Raw genomic sequence first — 16,872 nt, forward strand, 5'->3', positions numbered from 1 at the left:
ACTGCCTTAACTTGACATTTCCATTAACACAGGGTCCTATGAGAAGTTACAACCATAGAAATCACAGTAGTAAGCATTACAACAATAATAATGTCACGTCTTAAAACCCATCATAAATAATGCTCCTGAAGGGAATGTGAGGGCTCCCAGACTTTGCCCATGGTTCATCAATTTCCCATCGTTCATCAATTTCCCATTGTTCATCATCCTCCAAAAGGATCCAAAGACCTAAAAGCGGAAATAATGGAAAGTTCCAAACTTAAAAGTTTTTAGGACAAAAACATGACTAATAGAAAGTGCCACTAACTAGAGGACTAAACCAAGTTGTCTCAAGAGCTTCATCCTCCAGATTCTCAAGCTAAAGGTCAAGTGAACTCTATAAAGAATCAGGGGTAACAGGAATTGTACTTAGGGGCAAACGATGGCAAGATAGAGACGCAGGGACGCATTAAAACAACCAGCAAACAAAGGGAGAACATATCACATTATCTTAGGACATATATCATTACTGATCTGAAATGCAAATTTAAAAGACAAAGAAGACTGCATAGAAGAAGATGGGCAAAGTTTGCTCTTTCTAGGAGGATAGCTGAGCTCATGAAGAAAGAGACTGATTAAATATTTTTGGATTAGTCAATCTATATGTGAAAAGCTTCATTCCTGAAAAAGGCTAGGAAAAAATATAATCCAGCATACAAGTGACTAATATATCCCTATGGATATTATGCATGTGAAATAGTTTGGAAAACCATATACTTGGCTCCAACATATGCTGAGCACAGGACCAAGTGCACAGGGGCTTTAATGAATGCTTGAATAATCAATATCTACATAGGTCTGTTTCTATGTAGGGTCAAAATATTTTTATCTAAATAATTTTGTAAGCTTTATCACTTAACTGTCACTAGCCACTCTTCTCCCTCCTCTACATCCAAGACCGAAGATATTTTATATAGGGGAACATAAGTCTCTGGGTAATTTCAAACTACACCTTTTAATTTTGAGTAATTAGTATTTCTATTTCCTGCTGGTTATATGAGTTATGGTAGTAGTTCGAGTTTAGAGGAATTCTCCTCTTGAATAATAAACAGACTTTCAAAGGGAAAAATGTTTCTTTTATTTATGATGTGCACAGCAAATAACTTATATTTAATAATTTTAAGAATGTACCCAATGCCCAAGTGCAACCCAAATTGACAAGAATCTTGAACATTTAGTAAAGAAACCTAAAGGCCCAAATGCACTGAAAATTAGGTCGTGATGCCATGAGAACAATGAACCTTAGGAATAAAATAATTCTACAATTAACCATCTTATTTTCAATCTCAGCTTCTCTTACTTTGTATGTTTGTCTCAATATTACATAAAATGTATGTATTATAACAGAATTTCCCTACATTTTCAAGTCATTAGATGCCACTATTCATTATCTTATTAAGTTCAGGCCTAAGATTGACCCAACAGTTGCCTTCACAACAACAAACAGTGAGGGCAAAGAAAGTGGAAAGAAGGTAGATCACGTCATGTGGATACTTTACAGCACGAACAGATGTTCTCAGAAAAAACACATCTGTCTTTGTTTTTTTATGTTTTTATCCTCTTTATTCTACATGCAAATGCTTCAATAAGAAAGAAAGAAGTAAAGAAAGATGTGGAGACTATTAGCTATGAAGGCAGAACTGCTATAAGTATGGGCTATTTAAAACATCTTCTGTAAAATGGCATCTGTTCTGTAGGCAATTTTTGTACATCGCTTAATTTTTATGATTGGGGACGAGATAAGGGGAAAACGACTAACACAAACATAGTAGTTTGGGAACACTGTGTCATTTGTGTCACAGTACCTATAGAGATGTAAAAACGAGCCTTCTCTCAGTCCAGTGATGCTAATGTTTGGAGGTATATCACATCTTATGATATCATTGAGATATTCACATTTGGTCAGATTCAAACAGAAATACTTAACTGTCCATTTGATTGTGAAACTTTGGAATGTGATGGTCCATGAATAAAAATGCATTTTAAAAAACCTGAAACTTCTTACGCCCTACTATTTATTACATTTGGTACCTCCAACACTAACAATTCTTATTCTTAGAGTAGAAAAAAAAATTCACACCTATCTCACTAAAATGACATGGAATTGTATTTGATATTCATTTTCAAACAATAAATAAATAAGTCACAGTGGGATTTTGTAAAACTCTTGGCCTCTAGAAGCAGAGAGTCAATGGCATTTATCCTTAAATCAAAAGGTCAACTCATTCTACTAGATGATAAGTGATGTTTAAACTCAGCAGGAAATCTAGGCAAAGAGAGAGGAGAAGCAAACCTGATCAGTAGCCCAGGCATAAAAGTGAATTGAGAAGTAATGCAACAGGCAGACACAAGCTGAAGGTGGAAACATACACACTGTTCTGTTTTCAAACCGGATGATCTAGTCTAGGGATGACATTTTCTGGCCATTTAAGCAAAAACCCAGTGAAGTAGCATCAGCGAAACAATGAATGTAAAGAGTTCTTCACCTAAGTAAAGGATGGTTCAGACAGAAAGAAGAAAACACCGAAATCTGAAATGAAAGTAGTGGGAACTTAAAAAAGAAATCTCAAAACCATCAGCTTTCCTGCATTTTCATAACTAGGAAAATTATAATCTGCAACTGGGTACCTATTAGATGTATGTATTACATGTCTTTTTCCCTCTTTCCTAGTTTAAGTAATAAATTTTGATCACAAAAAAAAATTCTTTGATTCTCTTGAGGCTGCTTAAACTGTCACTGACGGATCTAAGTAGAGAATACTAATAAATTACCTAACATTCCTTAGTTGAATTTCCCAGGTAATGATACCCAGGCCTGGAATAAAGAAGCAAAAGATTTCTGGGATGCAGAACTTCATAAAAATAGAGTATTGAATTGTTTATTATTGTAGAGCAGAGAGCCTTTAATGAATCCCTTGGGTAATAACACCCAAATGCTCATACAAGCTATCCTCACTGAAAACTCATTTAGCACCATTTCTTTAGGGTAAGGCTTTGTTTCACAGAAGACGGCCTAATTCTCCGCTGAATGAGGGATAAAGAACAAGATATCATGGATGAAATACATGGACTAGATTGTTTTTCTTGACCTATTCTAAAGTAATCCTATGGGAGCCTTCTTTCTTTAAGAAGCCAGAACCAGTAATGACATCAAACTGAAACATTAGGAGATAACACATTGCTGATTGCTTGGAGGAAGATGACACTCAGATATTACTGGATTTTTCCCCTTTTGGCAGACAAGAAATTGGAGCGTATGTTAAAAATCTATGTGTGAACATTACTAAAGGCACACACCTTCACAAGGTAAACTTTGGATTTTAATTATTTTTAATTTATTTCAGTTGTCTTAAAAACTAGACTGTTCATATTACATGAATTTGTTATTCCCCCCAGGAGCAATATAAGCAGGAAGCCTACAAGTTACCCCTGATATACATGTGTTTGTCAGTCTATTTCTAGGACCTGACCAAACCAACTAAACCAGATGGTTTTGCTCATACACAGGGAGTAGAAGTTCCTTCCATATGCCACAAAGCTCTGTTTCCAAAAGTGTATGAGGAACCATTGGAAACTTTTTTGCTTGGGTGGAGGTGGGGGAGGGAGGGAGTGATATCTGTATCATAATCACTTTGCTTTACCTGAACATCTTTCTATTTTTCAAGGAGGGAAATGAAACAGCGACTTGATCTCCCTTCAAACTATGCTTTACATGAACCAAAATTTCTACAATGCATAAAATATATGAAATTTACCCTCTTAGAAAGGCAGTGAAAGATGCATACATCTAATGATATGGTTAATAAATGCTCAAAAGGGCAAACTGTGTTAGATTTGAAGGACATCGAAGACGTGTAAAGAAAGAAAACTTACCTTTGCTTCCACCAGCACCTTTGGCTAGGCTAGCTGAGCTGTGACAAGCATTGTACTAAGCCCATAACACCACACATTGTATTTTACATCCTCCCCAGACAAAACAGATTAGGCAAGTAAAAGCAGGGATGATAAGGAAAAAGAAAACGACAGAAGGAAGAAGAAAAGGACAGAGAAGTAGGAAAAAGGTATTTTATGTTCTGTCCACAAAATTTCAGGTTCTCGTTGTTTTCTTTGGGTGTATAACCCAACAGAGATGGAGGAGGTGTTTTGTTTTGTTTTTACGAACTTAATTTTAAAGTATTTGTTTTCACTGGGAAAAAAGGACACTGTAAATCATAATTATTTTTAGAGCCACTTTGGCAGAACACCTCAAATAGATCATTTCATTCTTACTGGAGTTTATAAGCTTCAGGAATAGCTGTCATACCTCCTCCAACAGGTGTGGAAGGAGCAGGGAGCTTTCTTGAAGTCTTCTACTGAGAAGTCTCCCAGGGAGGTGTGAGAAGGACAAGCGACTCAGCTATTCAGACTGAGCACCCTCCAGGAGCCCCTGCTTCTAGTTAAAACCTACTAAAACACCACCAACATTTATCAGGCTTCAATAGGCAAACAGCATTGAGACTGCCACATGTAAAAGTTCAACTACAGACTACTCACCCCTTTCTCTGCAGCTCATCTTCTACTTCAGCCTCCCAGGATATTAATACAGTACTGTTACTCACCTCTGCCAGGGTTTTGCAGAGACTATCTATTCACATCTTTCACAAATGTTAATTGAGCATCAGAATTCCGATGCTCTTTCTGATCCTCATTGTGAAGGATAAAAAGATAAACAAGACAGAAGGGGTCCTGCTTACAGTTTACAGTCTACTTTGGGGTGAGAAAATCTGCAAGACAATACACAAATGAGGTAACATGAGATAATTGTAGATTCTGTCAACCCTATCTAAAACAAGACAGGGTAATATGGTGAAAAGTAGTTAAGGTGGGGAGCAAGGATTGAGGATTGGCTACTATATGGAGTGAGGATTGAGGACTGGCTACTTTATCAAATGTTCCAGGAAGGCCTCCTTGAGGTAACTTCTCTATTCTTGTCCTGAGCACCTGACTGGGTAGAAAGCTACTAAATGTGATGGTCAGAGAAGGCTTTTCCAAGAAGACACATTTAAGAAGGAGCTAACTGTGCAAAGCTGGTGATGTAGGCAGAGGCCAGATCACGTGACATCCTGATGACATGGTACAGAACCTGAAAGCTGTTCAAAATGTCCTGGAAGCTCTTAGAAGGTTTTAAGCAAGGAGATTATATAATCTCAAATACATTTTGAAAATCACTCTGGTTGCTATAGGTATATTCTATCAAGTAATAGAAATAAGGAGATCTATTAGGAAGCTGTTAAAAGACAAGAGCTGACAATAATTTAGGCTAAAACTAGGAGACAGTAGTAATGAAAGGTTGTAAAATTTGGGATATATTTTAGAGGTGGAATCAACAGGACTTGGAGATTGGTTCAGGAGGTGAATTGGTAGTAGAAGTAGAGAGATAAATCAGTGTCGATTCCTAGGTTTTGATCTGACAACCCACGTAGATGAAAACAGCCTCACTGAAAAGGGAAAGATTCCAGAAAAAAAAGTAAGACATGATTGATCCTACTAGCCAGAGAAGGTTACTTCTGGTATTGTGTCTTTCCTATGAGTCACACTTGATAACAAGCTCCTGGCAGCTTCCTGCTGCCAAGACGTGTGAATCCAAGTTCACTGCTTGCCTGATTTTTTATAGAATAGTGTTCATTTGTACGTACCTTAGGTCACCACTATCTATTGATGATGCAGGATTGTTGAGTGTTGCTATTTGCCCACTCGCCTCCCTCCTTCCCTTCCTTCCTTCCTTTTTTCCTTCCTTCCTTCCTTCCTTCCCTCTCTCTCTTTCTTCTTTTTGTCTTTCCTACGTGGTTTCCATTACGTACTCTAGCACATGTCTTAAGACTAGAACAAAGAGTGCCCCTAACATTACAAAGCAAACACTGGCAGCCCATTCAACAGCACCTCTACATGGTGATCACAGTGTAAAATGAACTGTTCATCTTGGCTAAGAGAATGGAGTATCTCAATTTTGAAATGGAATGAATCTGGGGCAGATACATCTCCAAAGAAACAAATGGCTCCTCAAAAGATGAGATAGAATATTGTCCCCAGTGCACTGCCGAACCTCTACCTTAAGCCGTAAATTTACAGCAGTGTTCAACTGTGGTAAGCTGAAGACAGGTTCAAGATTTCTTGTGATAATCTCTCTCCATGAAATCACTTTTCAAGAGATAAGGCAATTTTCTTAGGGATGAGCAGGAAGATCCTTTTGTGGATATTCATTCTACTTTTGTTTTTTAAAAAAGTTTAGAAAATATACTGGAACTTGCTCCATTTTTCTAATAGTATGATTAATACAAATTAGATTTCTTACAATGATTTTATGTTATAGTGCTTTTGAGTCTGATTTTATGATCTTACTGTTTAGCACTAAAGTCACAGATTTTGAAGCTGAAGGTGATTAAGCTAAAGAGATTCTAACCAGGATTCACCATAAGACCTGCGCCCTTGACACCCCACAATAAATTTCCAATTTAAGTCTTTTCTTGTGAGTTCACCTTTTTGCCCTAGCATGCAGAAAAAAAAAATCTATATATCTATATCTATATCTATATATATATATATATATATATATATATATATATATCCAATAGCAAATTGACAGGTCTAGTACGTTAATATTAATTAATATTTTGCTTTAAATAGAAATTAAGGAAGGCAAAATACAGCTAACATTTGTCTCCTTTTATTACTTTTATAACCTTTCCATCTGCAGCCATCCTTCCTCAGCCTTCCCTGACCCTCCCAGCTTAGAGTTCACTGCTTCAGTAATTCAATAGAGATTTTATTTTGTAAATGACCACTCTATTCCTTGTGTTGTGGTTTTCTTTTTAAAAAATTCACTTCTATAACCTTTGAGGTAGGATTTGCTACCTTGGTAATTCCCAACAACTAAGCATGGTATCTTGCACCAAGAAGTGCTCAATGTACTGGAAAAAAACTTGGCTGGGCACAGTGGCTCATGCTTATAATCCCAGCACTTTAGGAGGCCAAGACAGGTGGGTCACAAGGTCAGGAGTTCAAGACCACCATGGCCAACATGGTGAAACCCCGTCTCTACTAAGTGGTGTGGTGGAGGGCTCCTGTAATTCCAGCTACTAAGGAGGCTGAGTCAGGAGAATCTCTTGAACCTGGGAGGTGGAGGCTGCAGTGAGCCGAGACCACACCATCGCACTCCAGCCTGGGTAACAGAGCAATACTCCGTCTCAAAACATAAAAATAAAAGATAAAATAAAAAATACAAAAAAACTAGTGAGCAAATAAATAAAACTGAATAAATAAAACGAATGCGTAGATGGGTTGAGGGGAAGAGAAGAAATGGAAGGAGAGCTGAAAAAAAATATTGTATTTTAGCAATAGAACTGATTGAACCAATTCAGGAAAGCAGTCCATAGAATACTAAATATATATAATTGAATAGATATAATGCAAATTATGTAATTCAAATATATATAACCGAATTATATATATTTACTACTATATAAGTGAATATTATATTTTAGCAACAGGACAGACTGAACCAATTCAAGAAAGTAGCCCATATATAGTAGTAAATATATATAATTGAATTATATAGATTTGAAATATAATTTAATATATACATATATAATTCAAATATATAATTCAATTATATATATTTACTACCACATAAATAAGTGAATACATAGAAATGAATGAATAAAATAAAAAGAGTAAATCTATGGAGGATAGAGGGGGAGAAGGAAGGGGAGCAGGAAGATCTTGGCAGTAGAGTAAATTAGACAAATTTGAAGCTGAAAGATACCAGGAAGCAGATATGAATAAAGTCACTACTTTTCTTTACAATATATATTTTTCCTGGCCAGAAGAAAATACAGCTTTCTGGGGAAGTGATAGGGGAACAAAACTGACATGTATAAAGCGGTACCAGTTGCTCTGCACACGTCATCTCATTTAGTGTTGTAGCATGCAGCTGATATATTATACCCCAGCTTCACAAATCAAGAGGCAGAGCAAAGCTCAGTGACCTGCCAAGGTCATGCAGCTGTGGGACTCAACCCCTAGTTGGTCTGTCTGCAAAAGCCTTCCACTGTGGTTTGGTCTCATAGCTTCTCCACGTTTATATCACTGAGTTGTTCTGTCTCAGGTTTGAAAGAGGAGCAGGGTGAGACTGGGTAAAGGGCATGGAAGACATGGGAGACTACTGCTAAATACGAAATAGAAAACCTAATGCTAGGAGGATAATCGAGAGTATAATCTGGCCTTTGTTTAAAGTATTTGCAAGACCAGGGTACAGGCCTAGCATACAGAACCTATTAACAACAACAAAAAGTTAAATGTGTATATTGTAAACCAGGCATCCCCAAACTTTTTACACAGGGGGCCAGTTCACTGTCCCTCAGAGCGTTGGAGGGTCACCACATACTGTGCTCCTCTCACTGACCACCAATGAAAGAGGTGCCCCTTCCTGAAGTGCGGCGGGGGGCCAGATAAATGGCCTCAGGGGTCCGCATGCGGCCCGCGGGCCGTAGTTTGGGGATGCCTGTTGTAAACGAAAGTAAATATGAAAAATATCATCATATTTGTATGCACTTGCAGCAGACTCTGAATCACAGGCTTCCTGGCATTATTTTCTCCCAGCCAACGTCAGATTTCAGCCACTGCAGCAGGTGACGCTCACCGTGAGCTTAAAGTTTGATGGTTCCCCATGTCAAGTATGGCCAGCCCTTGGGCCTTCTCTAAAGCTAGGGTGCCTGCCCTGCCTGCAAGAAACAGCAACCAAGAAATGGGAGTGGGGGCGAGAATATCTTAGGGGTAGCTGCCAAAGAGTGAGGAGTGGGAGGGAGCTAATGGATAAATACTCCAACCTCCTACGTTTTAAGCAGACAATCCTGAGAGGCATTCACTGCAACGCCTTCATCTCTCTCGCCTACACAGTGCTCACAGCAGGAATCTTGACAGTGGACACTCAAACTGGTGTTTCTTTCTGCACTGCTTACTCTCCCTGCTCCTTCACTCCTGTTTTGGGGGACAATATATACAGTATACTCCCAAACAAACTATCTCACCCAAGTCTTTGCCTCAGGCTTTGCTCTCAACGGAACTCAAACTAAAATAACATCTACGCAGCACTCAATCATGTCCCATGCAGTAACTCAAATGCAGTTACAGCAACTGCATGAGGTAGGTAACGTCAATTACCTAGGATGAGATTAAGAGGTTAAGTGACCTGCCCAAGGTCACAAGCTATTGAATTGTGAAATTAAATAAAGAATCCAGTCCTTCTGATTCCACAGATTGCTTCCCATTAACCTAGATAGCTGCCTGTCCTGACTCTACAGATAGCTCACTTCCCATTAACCTAGATAGCTGCCTGGAGTCCATGAAGTCCACAGAGTACAGGAGGCAGTAGGCTGCTGTCAGCACTCAGGGCAGACTGAGGGACCATGGTTGTAAATTACCGAAAATTGACCAGACTCCTGGGGTTGGTGAGGAAGTGGCATAGGTCTCTAAGTGCAATCACACAGCTTTTCATTCGGAGCCATGGAGGACTTTTGGGAACTTTAATTTGTTAATTTGTCTAATTCACACTACTGCCAAGAATATGGTTACCATCATTCTTTTTTTTTTTTTTTTTTTGAGACGGAGTTTCCTTCTTGTTGCCCAGGCTGGAGTGCAATGGCGCGATCTCGGCTCACCGCAACCTCCGCCTTCTGGGTTCAGGCAATTCTCCTGTCTCAGCCTCCTGAGTAGCTGGGATTACAGGCATGTGCCACCACGCCCAGCTAATTTTTTTTGTATTTTTAGTTGAGACAGAGTTTCACCATGTTGACCAGGATGGTCTTGATCTCGACCTCGACCTCGTGATCCACCGGCCTCGGCCTCCCAAAGTGCTGGGATTACGGGTGTGAGTCTTAAATAGAAATGCTCTTGATATCCAAAGATCCTTCAGGCTCTACCTACCATATTCTGGACAAATATCCAGTCTGGATGGGTCTTTATACTTATGTATAGATATAAATATACAGTCATTGGATTTTAGAAGTATTCTAAGATAAAGAGTTCTGGGAATATGGCATTTTCAGACCAACCTCCATGGTGTTTGCAGCACCTCCTTCCTTCAGTAGAAAGTACTAAATATAAGGTAAAAATGGGAGAAGAGGGATATCTGCAGCCTCTTTGGCACGATAATTACAAGGCTTATTGGCTTATGAGCTTGATAGCATTAGCTGATGTGGGGAACATTCCCATGTGAGACCCCCAAAAGGCGTGGTTCTCACTATACGGTGAGTTTGATCCCAAACACAGTTTCCTACTGGAGGCAGTCGAGCTATCAGAAAGAAGGGACTGAAAGATGGATGATCAGTTTCTAATATCAACCACGATATCATTTGGGCCTAAAACTATGTGGTGCTGCTAGACCGAGTGACTCCCTACCAGCAACCAGTTTCTGCTTTTAATCTTTATGACTCTTTCTTTAAGAATAGCTTTAACCTTTTCTTTACTTGCCTGACTACCTTGTAGCCTAGTTAATGGTTTAACTCTGGAGATAACTGCAAAGCAAATGACACCATAGGGGATGGCTTTGATCCCTGACTCAGAGACTCCTGAATGGGGGAGTTAAGATAAGTTGAGTCAGAAGCAGACAAAGGAGAATCTGGTTAAAAGATATTCTGATGAGCAAAACCAGAAAACCTTTTCACATCTCAGTTCTAAAACAAGATCAAACCAGAAATACCTGCAGCCGTGAGGAATAATGTCTGGATATAAACAAGCTTTGTGATCACAGGAAATTCTGTTACTTTTTACAACCACTGATTGTGTATCTGACTTCTCTATTGTATAGGCCATGTAAGGTATAGATTTGCATTTCCTCTTGCAATGACGTAAACCAGAGCAAAGAAAGCGTATTTATTCCTGGCCTTTGAAAAATAAAATTCGCTGTTTAGGCACAGCCTATCCAGCCCTACAGACACCTCGCTTTCTGTCTCCCTTTCTTCTGCGCACTCTCTCTTCCAGGTATTGGGACCCTCTTGCAGGTTGAGAGAACCCCAGCAGACGTGCCTACCCTGCACGATCACTAACAAGCTGATCACCCACTGGAGACAGAGGTAGTTGCCACACAGAATGGGCTTACTCCTGAATAGCCTCTCTTATCCTCTTAACATTTTGTGTATGCAACTGCAAGACCCAGGAGGCTGGACCAGCAGAACTATCACTCTATTCTGGTTCTTGTTAACTAAGATGATGAGATTTGTCCTTCCTAAAATAACATACATGTAGGTTTGAAAAGTTGAGAAATTATAGCTCTCCATCTCACTAGAATTATCATCTCCTTATAGTCCCCACATAAATAAAACTTGCAAGACATGCACATAGAGAAAATAATTAAAACCAGAACCTCAACAAAAATAAATCAAGTGTTTCAATTCAAATGTGTTCATTTCTCCTTAAGTAAGACTTAAATACAACTGTCTCCTAATGCAGCAAGCGTGGCCATGTATGATGCATGCAAAACCAACTCTGTTAGCAAACAGGACTAATTTCCATGCGCTGTTTTCACACTTTTGTGCAACAGTTTGGGCACAGCAAGGATGTAAACTTCAGACGGCCGACTGCCTCCTCCATGCACCCTGAGTTCCTGATTGACTTCAGGCACCAAGCAGAAGAAACCTGTTCCTACCAAAGAGAGTGAGATCGCCATCCCACTCTCAGACTGTATAAAGAAGGAGGAGTTTAATTTAACAGTTGATGACCTACTAGACAGGCATTATGAAAGTTTCTGGGGTGCCAAGATGAAAAAGACACACTCACTGTTTTAAAGGAGCTCACAGTCTACTGGGAGAGTTGAACAAATAAAAACCAATCATGTGGGAGAAAAGGTACAGAGATGTCCACAAGGTACCCTGCTGGTGGGACACTCAGGCCATCTGGAAGTCATCAACTATCTGTTCCTCTCATATTCTTCATGCAGGATTATGCAGATTCCAAAAGGCGCAAACTAAGACTTTTATTTCTGTATATTCCTCAACACTAAATAGTACTGTTCTTGGCAGGCACATTGGAGTCTCAAATAAAAAATTAATGTGTTCACATACTTACACAAGACCCTGTTAATAACAGACACCAGACACTAGTCACCAGACACTATTTTAAGTGAGTTACCTATACTAACTTATTTAATACTCACATCAATCCCATAAAGTTTACTATGGTTGATTATATTATTTTTGACAGTATTTGCTGTCCTTTCCTATCAGCCTCTTCCTAACAGGTCTACCCTTTCAGGAGGGTTATATTTCCTGCCTCTTATGTCAGATATTTTGCATGGCTTGCTTCACAGCCAAGAAAATGTGAGCAGAAATAGTGTGAACCACTTAGGTCTGAGAGCCACCACATGGCCCTGCTAGCTCTCTTTCGTTGGCTGTAAATCCAGGATGTGACAAATTAGAGCTGTGTCTTCAGGCAGGGTCCAGAAATGAAGAGGCATGAAAAAGCACTGCAGCAGAACTAGGATGGATATTAATGCCGGTGGGAAATAAAGCTCTGCTCATTTAAGTCACTAGGATTCCAGGGAGGCATCTGTTACTGCAGCGCAACTGAGCAGAGCTGACTAACACATGGATCCCATTACAAATACATTTTACCCTTGAGAAAACTGACACAGAAGGAAGTTCAGTCAATTGCTAATGTCGCATAACTTGATTGCTGAGAACGAAACCCAGACAGCCTCGTTCCATTTCATCCTTAACTACTACACTAAACAGCCTCCATTAGCTAAGGAATGCATGACAGATAGCTAAGAGCTGCAAAAACTAATCCTCATAGTGAAATATTTTCCACAGGCCCTACAGGATAAAGAATACAAAACAATTTTAAAAATACATACAATGGATATGCCTTTACTTTCAAAGTGCACAGAAAATGAATTAAAGCAGAGGAAAAACAAGGGCAGATAAAATGAGGTAAGAAAGAAACATATACCAAAAATGATGAGAGAAAACAGATTAAGAGAAATTTTAACATTTGTCAAACTGCTCAGAGACAAACACCTCCCCTGGAAAAAATAAAGCCCTTAATATTTTTATCTTTAAAATGCTGCCAGAATGCAAAACCTATGAAAGTGTTTAGACACATGTAGTTTGGAAGTAATCTGCTTATTTTTGTCATTAATAAAATAAAGACTTCTGTTTGTGATACCTATAGGATGGGAAGTAACACACTTCACCCAGGGGGATGTCATCATATACATAAAATAGTTCTGTGATTTTAACTTTCAGATTTTTCAGAGCTGTTAAGGCCTAATCTAGGCTACTGGTTCTCACATTAAAAACTACATAAGAAACAACTGAATGATGTGAATAGTTTCAATTTCAGGGCTCTAGTCTCAGTATTTCTGATTCAGAAGATCTGGGATGGATTCTATGAAATGGCATTTTAACAAGATTCCTGATATTCGTGATGCAGGTGGTATTATTTTCCTAGGGATGCTGTAGCAAATTATCACACATCTAGTGGCTTATATCAAAAATATGTTCTCTTTCAGTTCTGGTCAGAAGTCTAAAATCAAGATATGAGCAGGTCCTAAAGGCTACAGGGGAGAATCATTTTTGCCCCTTCCTAGTTCCTGGGGGGTTTCTGCCATCCTTGATATTCCTTGGCTTAGAAGCATCACCTCAGTCTCTCTGTCTTCACGTGGCCTTCTTCTGTGTGTACTCTCTTCTGATAAGGACACTATCATAGGAATCAGGGACCACCATAATCCAGTAGGACCTCATCTTAACCAACTGCATGTGTGAAGACCCTATTTACAAATGAAGTCACAATTCCGAGGTTCTGGGTAGACACTTTATTCTTAGGAAACAATAGTTAACCCACCATAAGGTGTTTCTCAGACCACCTTTCTGAGAACAATAAAGAATAATCCTTCATTTTACTAAAGAAAATCCTGGCTGGGTATAGTGGCTCATGCCTGTAATCCCAGCACTTTGGGAGGCCGAGGTGGGCAGATCACCTGAGGTTGGGAGTTCAAGACCAGCCCGACCAACATGGAGAAATCCCATCTCTACTAAAAATATAAAATTAGCTGGATGTGATGGTGCATGCCTGTAATCCCAGCTACTCGAGAGGCTGAGGCAGTAGAATAGCTTGAACCCAGGAGGCAGAGGGTGAATTGCTTGAACTCAGGAGGTAGAGGGTAAACTACTTGAACCCAGGAGGCAGAGTGAATCTCTTGAACCCAGGATGTAGTGAGACAAGATCGTGCCATTGCACTTCAGCCTGGGCACCAAGAGCAAAACAACTCTGTTTAAAAAAAAAAAAAATCCTGAATCCCTGCACCTAGAGGAAGGAATTTCCCATTTCCCGTGACTGCATAAGTACAACCCATATCTGACTCCCAATCCAGTGCTTTCTGCACTGTAAACTGGTGCCTATAGTTCTACCAGTGGCTTGAGTTTTTGTAGCCAGAAGTGAAAATATCATTTAGTCTGCATCCCAAAAGAAATTAAGTGAAGAACTGCATCAGGCTCCACCCCATTAGCAAATTCAGTTTCCCAAAGTTGATGCTTCTGAAATTCCAAAGATTTGACCAATCTTTATCTTCTTCAGTTAGCTCTGCTTCCCTCCTAACCCAACCTGTAACTCACAGGGAAACTGAAATGTCTCTGTCACCATCTGCCATCCTCTCAGCCTTCCACACCCCTGTCAGCATTCCCATGGTTTATTTCATGTTGCTGTAAACTAATTCTTCAATTATCCACACCCCCAAACAGATTGGAGGCATCTTGAAAACCAGGTCTAAAATGTCCATATCTGTATTTATATACTCAGATGTTTGCTTAGTAAATAAATGAAATCTCTTCTTTATAAGCTTAACCCAAAGTTTTGCTTCTGTTAGCAGAGTAGGAACCAAGAACCCTGCCACCTGTCCAAGACTAAACTCTACTCTGACTCCACTTTCCAACCTTTTTCCATCATATATATATATATATATATATATATATGTGTGTGTGTGTGTGTGTGTGTGTGTGTGTGTGTGTGTATATATATATATATATTTTTTTTTTTGACAGAGTCTCACTCTGTCACCCAGGCTGGAATGAATGCAGTGGTACAATCTTGTGATCTTGGCTCACTGTGCAACCTCCATCTCCCAGGTTCAAGCCATTCTCCTGCCTCAGCCTCCCAAGTAACTGGAACTATAACTACAGGCACATGCCACCACGCCTGGCTAATTTTTTGTATTTTTAGTAGAGACAGGTTTCACTGTGTAAGCCAGGTGGTCTGGATCTGCTGACATCGTGATCCACCTGCCTCGGCCTCCCAAAGTGCTGGGATTACAAGTGTGAGCCACCTGACCCAGTGGAGATACTTCTTTTTTTCTTTTTCTTTTTCTTTTTCTTTCTTTCTTTCTTTTTTTTTTTTTTTTTTTTTTTTTTTTTAGCAGTGATCTTGCTTCTTTTCTTCAGGCTTTTCCTGTTAGCTTTCTTTAGGCACCTTCAAATTTCACCCCACTCACTGAACCCCTCCTCAGGATCCTGCCTCTTTCCCTTGCTTTCTCCTTTCATCTTGACACTTTAGAGTGTCCTACCAGGGTGGTCCTCCCCGCTACCCTGACTTCAAAGAACACCGCCATTACTGCTGCTGAGCCCAGGTTCCTCTGCCCCCCCAGCCCTCCCCACCAACCTTTTAGCAGCTCGTTATTTTCCCTGCTGTTCTATCTGGTTAATAATCTGCAAACTGCTGAGAATGAGGAACTCTTTCCAATCCTCTTTATCACCATTAAGCTTCAGCAGCCACTCCCATCTTCAGTGTCTCATGGCTGTCTCACGGTTTTCCCACATGTATGAACTTTCATGAGCAACCTCTCCTCACTGCCTCTTCCCCTGTCTACTACTTAATTCTGGGGTTCCCCAAAGTTCCAGCATCTCATTTCCTTCTCTACACATCTGTTGCTCCCTGAAATATCATCATATGACTTCAATTTAATTTTTGATCTGTCTTTCTTTCTTTCCTCAGCTCTGTTTCTCTATTTCAAATTTCTTCTAGGGTATCTCTCAGACATCTCCTATTTTCCCAGCCCTCCCTCTCTTCCAATCTCTCCCTTAAGGTCATCCCCTCAGAATATTAAATGTTTTTGTTTCTTTCCCTTTTTTAACTGCCATAAAATAATTGCACCTCTTTACAGGGTACACAAAGATGTTTTGATACATATAATATATATTGATCAGATCAGGGTGATTAGCATGTTCATCATCTCAAATATTCATCATTTATTTGTTTGGGGAACATTTAATATGTAACATTCCTTCTAGCCATTTGTAACTGTATTTTTTGTTAACTATAATCATCCTGCAGCTCGCTAGAGCACCAGCACTTATTTTTTCTATCTAGCTGTAATTTTCTATCTTTTATCAAAATCTCTCCCTGCCCCCATTCCCCCCTCCCCTTTCCAGCCTCTAGTATCCTCTGTTCTGTGTTTTATTTCTATGAGGTCAACTTTTCTGTTCCTTTCTATATGTTCCTAGTACTAATCCCCCATTATGATGTATTAGGCAAATTTTTAGGTCCCAACCCTACTTGAATAAATCATTTCAAATACATATTTCAATGAACTTTTTTGTTTCTGTTTTTCCAAATCTTTCATGTCTGACATATGGGCTCTAGATATTCTTCAGCTCTGAAACACTCACTGTGGCTCTCAAAGCTGAAGGTAAAGCCTCAGTGTCAAGATAGGAAGAGCTAAGAGTCGGACACAGGGCTTCTGAAGGTTATAGGTAAGACTATGGTGAATCAAGAACTGGACTTTGAAAGGTTGGTAAGAAGCAGGTTGGT

At 39.5% G+C, this 16,872-nt stretch overlaps 1 protein-coding gene across 31 annotated transcripts in view; it reads right to left on the minus strand.

Moving 5' to 3' along the window:
• Positions 1-16,872, minus strand: part of NRXN3 (neurexin 3) — a 1,684,741-nt gene that overhangs the window by 884,199 nt on the left and 783,670 nt on the right. The gene's annotated exons all lie outside the window — the stretch shown is intronic.

This window comes from Saimiri boliviensis, chromosome 2, assembly GCF_048565385.1.
Source record: "Saimiri boliviensis isolate mSaiBol1 chromosome 2, mSaiBol1.pri, whole genome shotgun sequence".
Classification (NCBI taxonomy): domain Eukaryota; kingdom Metazoa; phylum Chordata; class Mammalia; order Primates; family Cebidae; genus Saimiri; species Saimiri boliviensis.